The 13,977-nt window shown below is 51.4% G+C and overlaps 1 protein-coding gene across 2 annotated transcripts in view; it reads left to right on the top strand.

Moving 5' to 3' along the window:
• The window catches only part of DGAT2 (diacylglycerol O-acyltransferase 2), a 32,912-nt gene that overhangs the window by 671 nt on the left and 18,264 nt on the right, over positions 1–13,977 (top strand). The window lies entirely within an intron of this gene.

The raw sequence follows: 13,977 nt of genomic DNA, 5'->3' as shown, positions 1-13,977 counted from the left end.
CTTTGGCAGTGAGAGACTGGATGGGGCAGGATGGCATGGGTTTTGCAGTCTCCTGAGACAGCCACCAGACGGGGGACATGCCCGCCTGGAACAGGTGTGTCTGCCCTGTCCTCTGCCCCACGCCCGTCCTCTCGCCCAGGCTCTGGAGCCCACACAGCAGCAACTGTGAGCCTGGCATGCTTAGGAGGCAGCGGAGAGGACCCTGCACGCCCTCCAGGGTAGAACTGAGGTCCTCAGTGAATCGCGCAGAGTTGAAATCAACCCCCACCCCCTACCCGCTGCAGCTTTTCCCAAGCAAGGAAGAGCAGCTCTTCCAACCCCCACCTCCCTTACCTAGAGTTGGAGAAACTGAAGTGGGAGGAAGCATGCCTAAGTTTTCCTTAGCTGATGCCTTGAGCCCTGGATTCAAGTACAAATCCGGGAGACCCTGGGAAGTCATCACAGCTGTCCTGGTCTGCGTGTGTGTCTTGCATGAAGCCCCTCTCCCTCCTTCTAAGTCTGTATTCTGCTTGCTGAGCCTCTCTGACATGGATTTTTCTTTAGTAACTAACAGTCGCCTACTCCGCCCACCTTTGTTATAAAAATAAAGCATGCTAATTATGGAAATTTTGAAAAATATAGACAAATGAAACAAATTTCTGGTAAATCGACTATCCAAAGATAGCTTCCTATTAGCATTTTAGTATATCTCTTGATCATTTTCTTTATACACATTGCATAGATACAGTTGAGGACATACTGTAGATATAGTTATGAATCTTGTTTTCTCTCCCTTAATGTAACATCGAGGTTTCCCTTCTGTTAATCAGAATCACTTATAATGTCCTAGTGGTTGCAATAACCCACCCTGCAGGTGTACCACACTTTAACTGTGACCTAGGCATTGGCATTGCTCCTTGTGTGATTATCGCTGTGGTTATCTGCCCCTCTTGGTGTGGGTGCTGCTTGTAGCCCCGTGCATCCAGCCAGTGGCCTCTGACAGCCCGCGCTCTCACTTGAGTCCTTTTCTGTTCCCTGTGTCCTTTGATGTCCTTAGGGAATGAAGGGACTTGCCCTTGTTCATGCTTTTAAAAATGTTTTGGCACTAGGCAGTGGGATAGGGATGTTCTCTGTGGTAGGCTTCCTGGAGACTCCATTCCCTCGGCTCTGCCATCCACAGGCTGGGAGCTGTGTATTCCAGGAGTCAGTGACCCTGGCTGTCATGTTTTTGACTTAGAGTTTGTTCCTTAGGAGAACTTGTACTCTAGCCAATGATTTTAACCAAGGCACTTAATATCATGTCAGGAACATTTCCCTATGTTGTTATCAGATCTTGAAAACATTTTTTTTTTTTTTTAACTCGGTGCAAGGATTTACATCATGGAATGTAGGAAGGGCTGGTATGAAATACAAACCAGTCAGTTCAGCTTTCTGGGATCTACTTTGGTGAAAGATTGGGTGGAGTAGGGGAGGGCACTGAAACACATTTTGTTATCTGGGCATCTCCATTATACCTGCCTTCTAGATCCTTGGTCCTTGAAGATACTCCCCAGTGGCCTAGTTTGCCTCTGCGGATAAGGTCCCACTGTTGTGAGCTGGTGAACAGCCTGTCAGTGACGGTATTCAAGTAGAGACCATGGATTCTGTGAAGGGAAGTCCTGTGATGGGTGAGATTGAAATAGATACCCTGGCGTCTGGTTTCTTGGCCAAAAAAACAGGCCAACTGTGGGAGTATGGGTAGGTGGGTGCATGCTGGGGGAAGCGGGAGTCTGTATTGATATTTCCTAACCTTTGGAGGGCTGTCCTGTGCCAGGCATGGAGGTTGCAGAGTTCATCAGGACACAAGGGATATATATCTTGTTCTTCATCCTTGCCTTTGGACTGGGGGCTCTTCATTCAGAAGAGCCCTCTGACACCTGCCTGTATCCACAAGGTTCAGCACAGGACCTAGCATGAGATGGTGGTGGTCCCGGTAAAATTCTGAGCTGATTTGTTGTGTGTGGCTCCAAAGAGCGAGGCCAGGAACAGGAGTGGGATGATGGGTACAAGTTTTGATGTAGCAGAGGAGTCCTTTCTGACAGCTGTTGAGGATCGCAACAGGCTGGGGTGGGTGAGGGTGGAGTTCCGCATCACTGTGGATCTGCTTGAAACTCAGTGGCTAGATTGTTGGGGGTAACTGGGAACTGAGGGTTGACAGTCATTTAACCTAGTCCTAAGTCAGAATGAGAACATTACTCTCATGCTCCCCTCTCTAGTTCCGTGTGGCTTCCCCCCTCACCTACATCACTTCCCCGGCTGAATAGATGAATAGAGGCAACTTTGGGGCTGCGTTACCAAGGGCTCATCTAGGCTGAGAAAGGAGGGCCAAGAGTAATGTATTAACAGGCTCGATGACTCAAAGGGCAGTGTTGAAATCCTGCCCCAACTTCACCCTCACGCCCTCAAATTCAACAGCAAGTACTTAAGTTGTAAAAATTAGTGCTGGATTGGGCCCAGCCCTCGTGTTACAGATGGGATCACTGGGGTCCCCAGAAAGAAGAGACTTTCTCAGGGTTATCAAAGCCAGGCTAGAACCCAGATCCATTTCCCAGTCTGTGGCCTGACTCCTTAAGCCAAGAGAGGGGTTGCAAGGCCATGAAGGGCTGAGTGCAGGGCTCTGTGTATTGTAGATGCTCAGTGGTTTACTGAATGAGTGAAGGTTGTCTTCATGATGCGGGTGGCAGCTCATTCCTACTCAAGCTTTTTGAGGAAGCTCCCCGAGCCTGCCCTAGTGGATGAGAGACACTAAGATCCCCCAGGGCTTTGGCTGCCAGGTGAACTGCCAGTTGCCCCCTCCCCATACCCACTCACACTTCAGACTTCCCAAACTCTTCCTCCTGGCCTATGAAGTAAGCCCCATGTGAACAGCCTCTACTGCCATCACAACTTCCTCTCCTAGCATGTCACTCCCCATGCTGCAGACACACGGTGGTCTTCCTGTTCCTGCAGCATTACTCCCAATTCTGTCTTACCTCAGGGCCTTTCAGCCCAGGTCTTTGCATGGCTGGCTTCAGAACAGTCAGTCTCCTCTCAGGTCTTCCCTGACCACCCTATCTAGAGAGCCACCCCTAATCACCACATCTTCTTTTATTTTTATAGCCTTTATCAGTATCTAAATTTTCATTTGTGCTTATCTGTTTAAGCAATTATCTCCCCCATAAGAATATCAGCCCCTTGGCTGGCCACGTGCCATGGCTTTCTCCGGTAATCCCAGCACTTTGGGAGGCCGAGGCGGGAGGATCACTTGAGGTCAGGAGTGTGAGACCAGGCTGGCCAACATGGTAAAACCCCGTCTCTACTAAAAATACAAAAATTAGCCAGGTGTGGTGGTGCGTGCCTGTAATCCCAACTTTCCTGGGAGGCTGAGGCAGGAGACTCGCTTGAACCCAGGAGGAGGAGGTTACAGTGAGCCAAGATTGTGCCATTGCACTCCAGCCTGGGTGACAGAGTGAGACTCCATCTCAAAACAAAAAAAAAGAACAAACAGAAAAAAAGTATCAGTCCCTTGGAAACAGGAACCTTGTATGTCTTTCTCAGTGCTGTGACCCCAGCATCTAGCACAGTGCCTGGCACTGGTAATAGGTACTTAGTATTTGTTGAATGAAAGAATCATTAATTGGACTGCCCCATTCCTCTTGTAGGAAGCCCTGCTTTTAGCTTCAGTGTGATTCCTCGAGCCTTTCTCGGGCCTCCTCTGTACCTGTAACCACCTGTGCTAGGGGCTGGGTGCTGGGGTTGCAGCTGGTCCCTACCCTGGAGGTCCCCACAGTCTGGCAAGGAGCTGGCTCCAAGGCTGAGTGGCAAATGGGCAGAGCCAGGCTCAGTGGTCACCCTTACTGCTTCCCAGGGCTTATTAGAAGCCAGAGAGCCGGGGTTCCAGGCCTCACTTTTTTCTGGGATGTCACTAGGAGGGGTTCACTTCCTCTCTGGGGATCTCACTCCTTCTTTCTGGAAAATAGGGTCAGAATTCTCAGATTCTCAAGGATGGAAGGTTTGGGTTAACCTGAGTGTGAATGTTTGTGAACTTGTGACATTCATGTTAGTCCTTGTCATTTGTCCTGTGTTACACCTTCAACAGGCCCCCAACACAGTAGAGAGTGGCAGACCCTGCTCTAAGGTATCCAGGAAGGCTTCACTGAGGAAGGGACTTGGGGTGTGAGCCCTTCATTTTATTGGTTGAGTGCCTTCTGTGTGTCAGCTGAAGTCCCTGCCTTTGAGGAAGTGAGACCGGGGGATGTACACAGGATGACTGTGCAGAGTGATCTGAACAATGACAGGAAAGACTGCAAAGAGGTGAGACTGGGGAGCTTGATCACCCTGAGGTCAGGGAAGTCTTCCTGGAAGAGGTGACATTCAGTCCGGATCTGGAAAGATGAATAGACATTAGTAAGACAGGCAAGAACATTCAGGTACAGGAAGTAGCATAAATGGAGGCATAAGATTTGGATGGGAGAGGCAGGCTGACTGTAGGGCCTCTGAGTGACCAACCGAGGCTGAGGTCCTAGTGTACTGAGAGCCAGAGACAAGAGATTCAGAGACGATGCTGGATCCAGGCCTGTAGTGGCTCACCTTTGTCTGCAGCAGGAGGAAGACTTGAGAGCTCATGGGAAAGGAGCCTGGTGCAGTTAGTTTATTGGCCTCCAGCACTTTGAAGGCCTCCTGGTATGGAGCTGCTGGCTGATTTGAGGGCCTCATGGGCAGGGCCCAGGGCTAGGAGTCAGGCCTGTGTTCTGTCCAGCTCCTGCTTGGCCACTGAACTGCTCTGCAGCCTCAGCAAGCCACTACCCTTCCTTACCCTCAGTCTCCTCATCTATGAAATGAGCAAAAGTGTCTTAAGAACCTGTGCAGATTATGGTGCAGATGCAGAGAGGCTAAGACTGTGAACCTTTTGGGTAAATCAATGGAAATGGGAAACACAAACTCCTTTTCTTATTAGAGCAGAATTAGCCATTCTAAGCCCTGCCTCTGCTTCCCATGTGACCTTGGGCATGACGCTACCTCTTGGGGCCCCAGCTCTCTCATCTGCACAGTGAGGAGGACTGGTTGAGATGACCCCCTTGGCTTCCTTCCATCTCTTCTGGAGAAATGTGATTCCATTCTTGTCCCTAACTGCTGTGGGACTTTTGAGGTCAGCCACCTCCTTATTCTTGTCTTCAGCTTCTCCTTGTGAAAATGGTGCACTCATCTACTTGGGGCCAAGGTAAGTGCCCCAGAAGAACCTGTCTCCCCACGCTTGCCCATATATTGTGATGGGGACGTATTTTGGAGATTCCTTGCTGACCTACTCACAAGCTAGTAGTGTTGCCATGGCAGCCCCTTCCACTGCAGTAGCTACTTTTTGAATGTGCTCGGTCACAGTGGGTGGGGTGGGCAAAGCGGGCCCCTGGGGTCCTCAGCAATCATGTCCAGGGTCCTGGATGTAGCTCCATGTTCGGTATCAGGAACACGGCATTCTAAGAGCCTCACTTCCTTGGCCTTACCTCTTGCAACTCTGTCCTATTTGATGAAAACACAATACACAAAAACCCAGGTGTATGGAGTAGCCTGAGAACAGGCTTATATTCCCTTTAGGGAGATCTTCTGTGGATAAAAAATCATTAGTGGATTTTAGCAGAGCACTGGTGACCCAAGTTAGCAGCACTCAGATTTCAACTAATCTACCCCAGCTTCCTAATTTAGTGCTCATGGGGAAACCTAGAGAGGGGAGGAAGAGGCTTAGGGCCCCAGCAAGTCTACAGATCCTCAGGATGCCTGGCTCCCTGCAGCAGGCCCTGGCTCCCTGCAGCAGGCCCCTGCAGGGTCCTGATGGCCCACTTCCCACCTGGCACACCTAGCATAGCTGTGTGCTGGCTCTCCAGTAGTTTGGCTGCCCCTTTGGGCCAGATGTCCCAGTGGGCCCTGCTTTAAGGATACCTCATTTGCAAAACAGAACGCTTAAAGGGAATTATTAATCTTTTCAGAAAAGAACTCACTGGCATTTTGGGACCAGATAGATGGCTAGCTAGCTGCCTTGGGGCTCTTAGGCACCAGTGGAGGGAGTGGGCTCTGACTGGCTGTCTTCTCTGCCTTCAGGGTAGAGGCCAGGACTCCTCTACCTAGCATCCCAGTCCTTCATGCCTCCCTGTTTCTCTACTTTTCCAACTAGACTCATAGTCTCTGTGCTGCAGTCTGACTAAACTACTTGCAGTTAATTCCTCCAACTTGTCTTCTCTCTCAGTTTTGGGCCTTTGCAATGCCTTTTGCAGGACTCTACTTCCTGGGGTCCTGTCTCTGTGCCTTCCTCCTGGAAGGCATCCCTAAGAACACCCTCGTGTGGGGGTTGGGGACCTCCCCTGGATTCCCGGTCCTGACTGATCCTTTGTATATAATTGTTCGCAGCCTTGTCTCCCAGCCATATCTGGGATGGGCAGTCCAGGAGCAGAACTCAGCCTCTAGCAGATGCCCAAGAAGCAGAGGAGAGGCAGGGTCTGGAAGCTCCCCTCCTGGTGTGGAGCCTGGCATGTAAAGGGTACTTAGAAAGCACTGATATGGATGTTAGTGTTTAGGTTCTACCCTTCTCTCTCCCTTCCTCTGGAGCTTTCCATCATTGCCCCAACATTAACCAGCCTCCAGCTGGAGAAGACCTTTCCCTCCTGATTCCTCAGAAAGCTCTGCTTGACCCTTCGTCATAGCACAGGTCAGTCAGCGGTGGGTGGACTTTTTTCTGTCTTTATCTAGGCCCTGTTTATTCATCACAGTCCCCTCAAGCATTCAGTCATTCAGCAAACATTGATCGAGCACCTTCCCTGCGCCTGACCCTGTGCGGAGCATCAGGGCCCAGATGAATGAGACATCATTCACACACATACCTTTTCCCATAATGAGAAAGGGCTGAGTACAGGGGTGAGATGGGACAGGCAGGGATGTGGTCAGTCCAACCTGGGTGGAGGAGAAGGAAGACTTTCCAGAGAAAGGGTCAACAGGTTGGTCTCTGGCAGGCCAGTGCTCAGTGTCTGGTGGATGCCTGGTAAGTGTGTGCTAAAAGACTGACCAAACTAGACTTGGAAGCAATAGAACTCTACCTGGGAGCACTGCAGTGAGGTCAGAGAGTGTGGGGAGACTTCCTAGAGGGAAGGAGTCTCTGGCTGAGCACATAGTGAGGCACCAAGTGGAGACAGCTTCCTGTGTGAGGCTTGTGGGAGCCCAGCCCTAGCCTGGGATTCTAATATCAGCGGGCATGACCCTCCAGAGATGGCAGCTTTGCCATGGCTGGCCTCTCATCATCATGTATGTGGACTCCCGCTGAAAGGTACCTGCCTGGAGGAGCCTGGAAGAGAGCTCACCTTCAGCCTTGATGAAGTGGCATCTCTTTGGCACTTGGCCTGACTTCCTAGACCTCCCTGGGGCTGGAAGAGCCTGCCAGGGGTCAGTATGTACTGACCCTCACTCTGCTACCTCTTCTCATAATACACAGTCTGTTACCCTGCACCTCTTTAAAAACTGTTTGTGCTCTCTGTCTTTGTGCAACTTGTCCTCAGCCCTTTGGGGGTAACTTGGGAGTGACTTTCCCACTCACCTAGACCCAGGCAGACATTAGGTCCAGATGGGCCCAGGTGTGGCATCCTTGGGGTTGGGGATATGGGCAGGGTGACCCCCCCCTGCCTCAAGGAGCCCAAGAGGCTGTTCACACCTCTTTTAGCTGGCATCTTTCTGGCTCTCTTACATTCATACCAGACATTCTGGCCCTTTTCCATAAGTTATTTAGATTCCTTATGACAATCCTGGATTAAAGCTAAGGAGGACACTGAGTCCCAGGGAGGGGGAGTAACTTGCAAGATCTCATTGCAGGTAAGAATCAGAGCCAGGGTTTGAATCCTAAGTCAGCCTGTCGCCTACGCCTCTATTCCTAGGCAGGGCAGGCATTATTTTACCCATCAAACAGGAGAGGACACCGAGGCTTACTTGGTAATTAACCAGCATTCATACAGATCTTTACTTTTTATGAAGCTCTTGGCTACAAATTATCTCATTTAGTTCTCACAACAATCTGGTGAGGTAGGTATTAGCCCCACTGTATAGATGAGGAAGCTGAAGCTTATATAGGAAGTGACTCATTCAGTCCACTTCCTACGAGTTAGAGGCCAGGTTCTCCTAACTCTCGGCCCCGTTCTTTGCACCGTCTCCAGGCTGGCATGTCCCCTGCCAGATGCCAGTATGGAGGTGAGGTGGGTAGAGGACACAGTGTGGGCTGTCCAGAGGCGTGAGCTGCCCATATTTTCTGTCTACTACTGCTTCCCCATGTGCGCTCAGGTCCTCCTCTCCATAGGCTAGGGATCCTCCTGCCCCTCTATCTCATTGCCCCAAATTATTTTTCTTCATAGCGCTCATCGCTGCCTGATGTTATATCATACATTAATACATAAGTGTTTTATTTCTCCCTCAACAGAAGTTAAGCATCCTAACTTAACTTGAGCCAGTCTAACTTGGGTATCAGGCCTATAGCTGCCTCTGAGGCAGGACATCATCTGCTGTGCTCACTGCTGTTTCCCCAGGGCCAGTATTAGCGCTTAGTACCTTGTATGTACTCTATGCCTTGGGTCTTAGCTCTGTCCCCACCCACCTCCCCCAGGAAGCCACCTTTGACTACTCATTCCAACTTCTTTATTCTCAGCTTCTATTTCAGACAGTCACGCACCCCCCTTTCTGGGCTCTTGAGTATTTGAGTCTGCCTCATTAGAACTCCCTGCAAGGCTTTGTTCCAGCAATTTCCCCCATCCACAGTGCCCACTTCCCTCCTGTTTGCCCCCTAGATCTTCAGGGCCCTGGTGAAGCCTCATGGGCTCCTTGGAGCCTCCTCTATGCTACCATCACTCTGCGACCTCTTCTTATAATACACACCTATGGCCATGCGCCTCTGGAAAAACGCTGCTTGCTGATTATGTATACCCCCTCCCACTCTGGAGACAGGAGGAGCAATGCCAGTAGCCACCGCTTAATTACCTAACAAATGCCACATGTGCCCTACATGTTTTAAAATTTAATGTTCCTAACAATCCTGTGAGGTGGGGATTATCACCCTCATCCTACAGATAAGAAAACCAAAGCTAGAGTTAGGTGACTTGCCTGAGGTCACAGAGCCAGGCAGGGGCAGAGCTGGCCCAGGGCCCTCTTTCTCAGATTTAGGGAGTTGGGGCTCAGACACTGCTGCCCTCAGGCATGTGAGAAGAAGCCCAGAAAACTTGGGTTTCATCAGCCCCGAGGTGTGGCCTTCCTGGTCACTTTGATATCAGATATTGGGCAAGGAGGTGCTCATAGACACCCTTCAACACCCCAGCCCTGGGCTGGGCCCTGGGTCTGAGAGCTACTTGAAAGCACGTGGGCTGGTGGGGGCAGGGGGTGGAATCCAGTCTCACCAGAACGTCTACATGAGACTCTGGGCATGATATGGGCAGAGGAGGCAGCTCTCCTTTGCCAGGATGTGTTCCTGAAGTCTGGGTGTGGGCTGGCTTGTTTAATGGGGCCAGCCCTCAACAGCGTAGCATTGTAGAGATGATGAGGGACTGGGAGCCTGAATACCCTCCTTAAGTCCTGGCTGCCACACCCTGACCTCAAGCAAGTGATTTTGCCTCTTTGGGCTTCACCTCACGTCAGTTTCCTTCTCTGTGAAACGGGATTGCCAGTTCTCCCCTTGCCTACCTTCCCAGAGAGTGCTGTGGGACGGTGAAGCCCCACATAGGCGCAGGAGAAGGGGATTGCTTTCCGGGTGGTAAAAGAGCTGCTCCGGGCCTCTCTGGCAGCTCTACTTCCTGTGCCTTCCCCAAAGATAGGAGCAAGTGCGTAAAGCAAGTGCTGCCTGGGAGCAGCTATTTGAGTCGTCTATTGGAAATCTTCCCCTACAGCCTGTCTCATGTCCCCCTATGAAACAGAGACATCTGTAGGTAGCAGGGTTGTGTTCCCTTCATAGGTGGAGAAACTTGTACCTAGGAAGGGCAAAAGACGCTCATCCCCCATCTCTGGGGTCAGTCCTCAGTGATGGGGCTGGCTTGGCCTCCTGCCAGACAGTCCAGTCTAACTTGGGCATCCAGGCCTATAGCTGCCTCTGAGGCTGCTCTGGATTTGCTTATGGATTTGCTCAGCTATGCAGTAAACCTCTGTGGCTCCTCTTACCACAGATGAATCAGGTACCAAGTCCTGGCACCCATGAGTCACTGGCAGTGGGATGGCCAAGTAAAGTGACATTGGTGCTGTGCTGTGGGAGTGTGCAGAGAGAGTGCAGGTGTGGTGAGGGACAGATTGGCTGGATGCTGAGGCTCCTTGGCAGCCCCACCCAGGAGTCAGGAACAGTCAGGTTGGGTGTGAAGATGGTGGCATGCGGTGGCATCTGATTGCAGCATCGGCATCCCCACCAGCTTCTGCTGGACTCCTCCCAGCCACAGCTGGGGCAGAGGAAGTACTGACAGCCAGGTGGCAAGGACTGGCAGTGTTGTGTGGGTGCTCAACTGAACCCTCACTTCCATCTGTGTGAGCAATGGTACCAGAACTATGGCAAGCAGGTAAGCTCCAGGTCCCAAATACCCTGCTAGGTCCTTAGGAGGGTGGATGCCAGAGATCACAAACTTCACCCTCCTTACCCCCGTTTCACAGATGAGGAAACTGAAGCTCAGAGAGGTGAGGAGACTTAGCATGGTAGTTGGTGGCAGAGCTGGGACTAGAACCCCAAATCCTGCTGCCACTTTACCTGCTGTAGAAGATGCGTGTTCTTGACCCACCCCTCTGAAGGAAAACAGATCATCCATTTCTCCCCTTCCCCTCCCAGCTCCCCACCACTGCCCCCTGCTTTGTTGTGGGGAGCAGAGAGAAGGAACTTGGGGACACACAGCATCGGAGCAGACGCAGGCCTGGAGGTTGGGCCTGAATTGAGTTCAGCTCTGCCAGCCCCTGGCTGAGTGACCTTGACCCAGTATCACCATCAAAATAGGGTATTGATGCCAAACTCACAGGAGTCCAAGTGCCTGTGCAAGGGCATGGAGGGTCCCACAGCTTTATGGGTCTCTTGTGCATCATACCTGTCACTCAGCCCTGCCTGGAGGGAACCCCAGGGGCCTGAAGAGTGGCCAGAGCACCCCCTTGGGGTGGGCCCTGACAGGGCACTGGGGATCCAGATATGGATCAGACCCAGACCTGGCCCTCGGGCAGTTTCCAGTGTGATGCAGAATCAGCTTGTAATCAGCAGTTACTACAAGGCCAGGGACTGTAGGAGCCCTGAGGATGACTCTCTTTTGTTTCTCCATTGTGCCGGTCTGACTTTATCTTCAAATAGATTATCTCCTTGGCCGTCAAGATGGCCCCTGGTAATTCCAGGCCTGCATAGACCTTAGTGTTTATCATCCCAGAGAAGGAAAGTCCCTCTCTTTCCAAAGGCTTCCTGGAAGACTGCTGCCTTATCACCATCTCTGGGTTTTGAAGGATGTGTTGCTTTATCTCATTATCAGAGAATCATCAAGTGAGTAAAGCAGGGAAGGGCCTCTGCCAAGAATATTTCTTAGGTGGACTGGGGGCTCCCACTGGCCCGGGATTCAGCATCCATGTACTGGCCAGCTCCCAGGCCACGGCTCCATGGTCAGCTAGGTTGGGATTGCCTGAGAGGGCCTGGGCCTGAGAAATGCAGAGATGCAGTCCTCCCAGCTTCCCTCTCCAGGAGCCTCCCAACTCTTAACCCCCACGGAAGCACTTGCCATTTGGTATTTGGGACCTAGAGCTCACCACCTTGCAGCATCCCAGTACAGTTGCTCAGGCAGATGGGAAGTGAGGGTTCACTTGGTAGATTGCATTTCCCACTTGTTGGCAGAGTGAGCTGTGGGCGGTAGTTGGGGCTGGATAAGGCAGGGTGAGAACTGAACCAGCAGTGTGTGAAAACCCTGAGCTCAGACCCACCTTGCTGCAGTCCCTCAGTTTCCAGTCTGTATAATGAGGTGAGGGTTGAACAAGATGGTGTGTGTTTCCTGTGCTATGACTACCTGATTTTAAGACACCTAATAAGCTTAGCAGAGATATTTGGATTAGGCACGATGAAAAATTTTTAGGTCTTCTCAGTTGTTTCAGTTGGGGATATGTCATCAGTGAAATTTCTATACTCCTCCTCCAAGTTGCATGGGGGCTGGCCCTGGTGCCAAGGTAGGGAGCTAGATAAGCTGACATCCAGTGTGCCTCTTCCCTAAGCACCCCTCAAACCACTGGCTTCAGGGACCTGTCTGCAACGGGAAGCAGTGAGCCACGGAAGGCATGCTTTCCTTTTTTTTCTTGCTGAATAGAAGGTGGTGGCACCCAGTGCTGTGCCTCACCCCTACCTGAGTGTTTGGACTGAAGTATTTATGGTGGTGTTTCTCAGACTTAATCACCTGGGGATCTTGTTAAAATGCAGATTTTGATTCAGTAAATCCAGTCTGGAGCCCAAGGTCCTGCATTTCTAACCCGCTCACAGGTGATGCTGATGCTGCTGTTCCCAGACCACACTTTAAGTAGGAAAGTGCTAGAGTACATTTTGTCTTCTCTCTAGCCAGGGCATCTGGCCTGCCTCAGATGGAACAGGAACTCACCTGTCACTTAACCAGCCCCCGGTGGCTGTGGCTCCTGCTTCGCTTCATCCAGCACGACTCAGGAGGTAGAGCCAGCTGCTGGAAGATGACTTGTCCAGCCCCAGCCCTTGGATCAAGGGCTCAAGCCTGTGCTTGGACTTCACTTCCCTCCCTTATATACTCACCCAAACCTGTCGCCACTTGCAGGTGAAGGTGAAGGGTTATGAGACCCTCAAGGATAAGCATGTGATGAACTCATCTGTCCAGGCCCCACTGCTGGGCAGGTTGATCAGGCCCTGAGCATGACCCTCCCATTGTGTCCTGTGTACAGAGCCTTTGCACTCAGAGCTGCTCTGGGGAAAGGGAAGGTCCTCTAAGCAGGGTCAGGAATGCTGGGTTTCAGTCCTGGCTCTGCCGCCTACTGCCTGAGTAGCCCTGGGTCAGTCAGTGCCTGTCTCTGGTCCCCAGTCTCCCTGGCTGTCCAATTAGGCTGTACTGGATGACCCCAGAGGGCCCTCAGGCTCTAGGATGGGTTGCTGGGCAAGTCTGGAGGTGGGAAAGTCCTATGAAGGTAGGATTTTTATAAAGGGGGTGAAGGAGCAATTATGAGGCAGACCTCTGGAATGACTCTATGGCCCAGCCTCTTTATTTGTTTTTGTGAGTTCACATCCTGCTGCCTGCACCTCAGTTATGCCTGTGGTGTTATTAGATGCTACTGAACACCCAGTTTGTGCACCGAGGATGTGGCAGTGAACCCTGCGAGCTTGCCTGGGGTCACATAGTGAGTAGAACCAAAATCTGAACCTAGGTTTGACTCTTCTGCTAAACTAAGCCCCTTCCCTCTGATACATCACACCAGGGAAAGGGGTCATCTTGAGGCCTAGCATTTCCTTCCTTCCTCCTAAAAGTCAAAGCAGTTGTTAACTTTCAGCTGATAAGGGTAGGTCTCTTTCTGTGGCTTTGTTGCTCTGCAGATTTAGAATAAAAGCAAAGGCTTGAGTGTAGGCCCCTAAATCCTTTTCTCTCCCTGCTCCCAGCTTGTAGGCTCAGTTGAAAGATCGTGAGACCCTCAAGGACAGGATTGTGACTAACTCATCTGTGCTCTGGGCCTTTCACAGAGCAGATGGTATGAAGGAATGTTTGAAGGGCACACAGTAGGTGCTTGGTGAAGATGTGTCGAGCAAAGGGCATGTAGTGGGGGTCAGCAAAGAGGGGTTCGAGGTGGCCCACTTCTTCAGCTGCTGGAAGGAATGGGGTATGGGTGAGGAACTTTCATCCATGCTCTTCCCCAGTGCTGTCTCTCCTGCAGTCACCAGGCTTCCTGTCCCCACTGCCCATCAGCTGCTGGAGTCCAGGGCGTCATCCTAGGGGCACCAAGCCAATTAAGTGAGCACATCTCGTCCTA

This window comes from Mandrillus leucophaeus, unplaced genomic scaffold, assembly GCF_000951045.1.
Source record: "Mandrillus leucophaeus isolate KB7577 unplaced genomic scaffold, Mleu.le_1.0 Scaffold674, whole genome shotgun sequence".
Classification (NCBI taxonomy): Eukaryota; Metazoa; Chordata; class Mammalia; order Primates; family Cercopithecidae; genus Mandrillus; species Mandrillus leucophaeus.
The sequence above is the reverse complement of the archived record's forward strand: the minus strand, read 5'-3'. Positions and strand labels throughout refer to the sequence as shown.